This window comes from Lagopus leucura, unplaced genomic scaffold (genome assembly GCF_019238085.1).
Source record: "Lagopus leucura isolate 7727_CA_CO unplaced genomic scaffold, USGS_WTPT01 Super-Scaffold_100157, whole genome shotgun sequence".
Lineage (NCBI taxonomy): Eukaryota > Metazoa > Chordata > Aves > Galliformes > Phasianidae > Lagopus > Lagopus leucura.
In genome coordinates this window covers 22,374,303-22,380,096 of record NW_024962334.1, presented here as the reverse complement: position 1 = coordinate 22,380,096, position 5,794 = coordinate 22,374,303, and positions in this window count along the sequence as shown.

Genomic DNA, 5,794 nt, shown 5'->3' with positions numbered 1-5,794 from the left:
ATCAAGAGCAGTATCCAACACTGACGAAATAGCTGTGCAATTCTTCACCGTTTAGCTGCCCACCACTGAGATCTGAGGGATAGTTTTATTTCAGCTACTCAGTCTCCCATTAAAAGCTATCTGTAATTGGTGGTAAATGGAATCTTCTGCATCACTGCCCACAGAGTGGGCCCAAAAATAATTAGGGTGGTTGTAGATACTCATGCTTGTTATGCAATCAGATCTTGAAGAGTAGCTTGCTAGTTTTCTTCAGGCTCTGGATGAAAGTATAACAGCCATTCCTTATCTTTGCAGTGTTCTGGGATAGAGTTACATCTTAAACTTGTCAGGATGCTAGGTCACTTTAATGCAAGAAAGAGCAATAGAGAAAACACAGGAGAATATATTTGGGAAGTTTGATTTTAGACAGAACAACAGGGAAAAACAAACAAACAAAGACACAAAACAACCACAAAAAAGCACAGCTTAATTGGAACTTATGGTTGTCAAAGTGATCACTATTTTTTCAGCCAGCAGTCGTAAGCAGACCTGGTATATTCTGCTTAGTTTTTACGGGGGTTATTATTGATGATTTTCTTTCCAATCAAGAAATCCCCTCTTAATATAAAACCTCTCAGATGAGTTTAAGATTTTCTGAAGTTTTAGTTGGAATGACTGCTTAAGTTGCACAGTTGTATTCCTTGTCAACAAAACACATTTTTTTTTTTTTTTTTTTCATTTAAACAACCTTACACAAATAGTTGTGTGGGTAAATTGAGTTCTTTAACAGATAAATCTAATGGTTTTTTTTAATTTTATTTCCAAAAAGACCTGATTATACTCTAGTAACTACAGTGAATGAAGAGAAGATTTAGAGCTGAGATGATAGTTCCTCTGCCTTACACGCAAAGGACAAAAATACTGAAAGAACAGATTCTCTTTATTTTCTGCTTCTATAATTCTACTATTGTAATTCAGTGGAGAAGGAGGAGTTTGAGAGGTTATGTACAGGTGAACTTTATTATATTCTTAAATTCCTTTTTTCCAGGAAACAGATTGCAGTGATTTGAGATAAAATTTCTCATTTAATACAGACAAGCACCCCAGCTCTCAACTGTAACTTGGAATGTGCATGTACTTAATATATAAATATAATACATACACATCTATACACAATAAACTTATGTTATGTGCATATGATATGTAACAGATCTTCAGGCATACGACAAATACTACAGATCTTGTAAGATCTACATTGCACAATTCAAAAATATTCCTTTTAATATAATCATTAGCAAAAAAGGAATAACAAAACCTGTGACTATTTCAGCCCTACAGAACAGGTGGTATTCAGTGAGTAAGTACATTTTTCTCTTCAGGGTACAATACAGAGCATGAATTCTTCAAAATCAGGCATTCGTGTAGTAGAGCAAAGATGTGTGACCTCTACGAAGATATTCATCTATGCAAAGTAACGGTGCAAAAAAAATGGTAGGCTGATAACAGTTAAACGTGGGCCTCTTGTCAGCAGCATTTCCTGAATTCCTTTAGCTGAGAAATAGTAACCGTGTAAAACAACAAAAAAATAAAAGAATGATATAGAATAGAGGACACAGAAAATTAAAAGACACCCCTTTTCATTGAAATAATTTTGTCCACTCTCAGGTTTGTCAGGAGATCACATTCAAGTGTTAAAATTGAAAAACACTGAAATTCTAGAAAATGCATCCATTTGATAATCTTTATATACATAACATGCTGCCATAATGGCAGGTGTATTTTTAATTGGATATTAATTTCAACGATCCAGATTTCACATTAGAGTAGATATGTCTCTCCTTTACAGTCTCCTTTACTTCTGTATGTGAGAAGATCTATTTCTTGACCACTAGACTGATAATAATTCTCCTACAAGACTTCAAACAATAAAAAACCTCATAGGGAATGAACAAAAAACAGCAGACACCTTGGGCAGGCTTCATCTCGTCTCATTTTAGGCACCTGCAACTGGATGAACAGTATTTCTCTTTATTGCCTTAAGAGGGAACCTAGGGTAATGCAGCCTGCTAAGTTGTGGAAAATCAGTTCCACTCCTTGTGTGAAAGAAAGCAGGCTGCTGATACAGATTGCTGTTTGTAGGATGTGTCTGTTGGAGGATGCTGATACAGCATGGTAGAGCAAGAAACATTTTTTGATGTTTGTTGGGGAAAGAGAGCCTTGATGCTCTAGGCACTTAGACTCTGTGCCTCCTGTTGGGTTTCGCATAAACTGGTGGTTCTTCACACCTGATGTGGCTGCCAGGTCAACACATTGCCTTCCTTGAGCACACCAAGTACCTGCTGCGAGGTGCTGAGCAACCTCAAATTTCATTAAAGTCATTGGATAGAGCCCTCAGCTAACTCATGCGATGAAGTTGCACTATTTATATGATGAGAACATATGCATGCTGTACTATTAGTGCTAATATTTTTGTCAGAACACTTTTTTGAAGTAAAATGTGAGAACATTTGTGGGCAGTAATCACAAAACAGGGTTGACAGCTCCTTCCTTCTCATACTCAGTCACAAACGTTTTTCCTTTCAACACATTATGAAATGTAAATGGAACTGGTCATTTTCAGAAACCAGTGTTATTTGGTTGATAATATGTGAATACCAAAAAGGAGCTGACAAGGTTATCACTAGATAGCAACTGATAACAGCAGGCTGCCTGCAGCTCTACCTTAAATTGAAAGGGTATCTACGCAGCTTGACAGCAATACCTGTGAGAGGAAACTACATACTGCACTTGCAAAATTTCATAAGAGATGAAGAGCACTAAGACTCTTTCATCATCACCTGTCCAGCAGTGATTGGGCATTTTTATTTAACTAATAGCCTTCCATTCCATAGTTATGGAAGTTGTGATAATATAAAATACGTATTTTAATGTTAATATCAGATGCTATTACAAAACTATCCTGCTTTCTGTCTCTGTGATTAGAGGTTCAGGTTGTATGTTAGGAAAATTTTCTTCTCAGAAAGAGTGGTGACGTATTGGAACAGGCTGCCCAGGGAGGTGGTGAAGTCACCATCTCAGGATTTGCTCAAGAACTATGGAGATGTGGGACATGGTTAGTGGGCATAGTGAGGATGGATTGACAGCTGGACTAGATGATCTTAGAGGTCATTTATCATTAATGATTCTATGATTCTGTGATCTATGAGGAAACGTTTAACAGTGAAGTCCTTCAAGGTGACCGCAACAATCAGCCAAGTCTATTGCACATTTCACCTTCTCCAGCTAGAAGAGCCAAGACCGCATCAACAATAATCTCTCTTCACGGCTGATAACTGTGCGGGAAAAGCTCTCTTTCTATGAGCATCCTGATTCACATTGCTTTCATCCTGAGCTATAGGATCTCTGGAAATATAAACAGTACTGATGTTTCAGAACAAAAGGCATGAAATCATAGGAAGGAATAATAATATCATCAAATTGTTTTGTTCTCCTCACCCAGAATGGCAAAAGACTTGCTCAGATATTCACATTCAGATGTTTGATGTGCTTGATCATCACTGAATCACCGCTGTGCTCAGGCAGCCTGAACAAAGCTTGACACAGGCTTACGGTAGTAACTCCTGCCTGTTCTCCATCACAACTCTGTGTCATCACTATAGAGCGTGGGATAATATAAAAATAATGATTAAGCAAAAAGCTGAAACAAATTCTACCTAATGAATCATTATAGTAAGAAAGGTCTGTATAATTTCAGGCTCGCTCTTTCCTTCAGTATTATCTATTAAATCTGCTAATGCAGTTAATTGTAGTAAGCTCATGACAAGAACAGATGCAATTGTCCACCAAAAGAAGCATGATCTGGTCAGGTTTAATGTCAATGTGTTCCTCAGAGTTTCTCTTCTCAGCTTAAATACAGCTTGTGTTCTGAAAGAGCAGCTCAGTCAGGAACTAAAGAAATTCATGTACAACAACATTTCTCTTCCAACAGTGCTTATGAATTGTCAAATGAGACATACCAAGTGCAAAGACCAGATTTATTTTTATTTTTTTATTTTTTAATATTAAATACTTTTACAAAGACTGATGCATACTGGAATTTTGTAAGCTAGATATATTTACGATCTGTGGGCAGCTCTTTATATAGTTATGATCTATCCTTGTTTGGATAAAATCCATTTTCTATTCAGGGTAAAGGACTAATTTAATGTCTCCTAGCTTAGTAATGGATGAAAGAATAGAAACCACCTTCCAAACTGAATCAACACTGCAAGGCTGAAATAGGTGCTCGGACTCCAAAACTCAGCTTTGTAGAATGAGATGTGAATCCAGCAGCACTCCTTTGGTGGAAGGGTACATTGCATGCCAGGAAGAAGCAAGGACAGTAGAAAGTCAAGAAGAGAAGAACATGGGGGTTATGCAGACAGGGAACAGAGTGATAGAAATTGTGTCTTGGTGGGAATAAGGCTGAGGGTAAAGACAATGGCTGAATTCTGTCATCAGAGGACTTCAGAGAAGATCATTTCAGAATGAGGAAGAGGTATGGTCAGGGTTAGAACATCCCATAAGTTATTTGCATCAAAATAATGGGATGTATATTTTCAACACAAAGTTTAGAAAATAGAGCATCTCAGCAGCAGAAAGAATGGAATAAAAAGGTCTGGACAAAAAGCATGCAAAATTGTAACAGAGTCAGAAAATGCTTAGGGTCAGAATAGTAGAGGGTTCAGGATCAAAACTGAAGAACAGCATTGAAAAGCAAAGAAAGGGTTCAGCACTGGTCAGTTTAATGATACCAGGAAATCTCTGAGCAGATACCCAAGCCAAAACAGACACTTGGATCTTCTTTTTATACAAAAAGAGCTATGCAGTTCATCACATATTCAGGGGTCACTTAAAAGCCTTTATTTAATGTGATTGAAAGAAGTGCTTTGGGGGCACAGCACTGCTCTGTGTAGGCAATGCAAGGGCTTGGCATTCTGAACAAATGGCTGGGTCCTGTCATTCATGTCATACTGTGTTCAAGGAGACAAGATTTGTTTACATTCTCTGCATGCAAATAGGTCTGGATCAAAAAATACTTGACTCTGTCGTGTTTCTGAGAAACAACCCACACACTTCCAAATACTGGCTAACCACTGGCCCTAAAAAAAGGGGTAATAACATGTTTCATTTTAACCACCTTAATAAAACTATCAAATGTAGGTATGTGTATACATTCCTGAAAGTTCCCACACTGAAACAACTAATCACACATTCAATTCTCTCTATTGTGCAAGAAATACATTTTCATGAGACATTTAAGTATGCATAAAACTATTCTTTTCAATGTCAATACAAAAAAAATCTGTTATATTTAAAATGTTGGCACTGATGCTGGTTTGTTCAGATTGCACACTTCTGCAGCAGTTGAGTGGTTATTTACAAATCAAGTAAAACTCTCTGATCAGCCAAACCACTGTTCTTTTTCTGTAAACAAAATTGACAATTGCATCCAATCTGAAATGCATGCAATTTTCATCTTCCTGAGCCACTAAACAAAATACTTGCTAAAAGGCAAACAGTCTTACTCAGAAGAAGACTTTTTAACTAGTTCTCAGTCAGACTAACAGACATCACCAATAAATTAGACTCTAGCAAAATTTCCGTTTTTTTGATTGGAGAACAAAAGCAAATCTTAAAATCACGGTGAAACAAGCAATGTAATTCTTTTTGTAAAATACAAATAATTGCAAAAGCAGACACTTTTGTAAGCAAAATACCTGGACAAGCTTGAGAGCTGGGCAGTAAGAAACCAGATGAGGTTTAACAAAAGCAA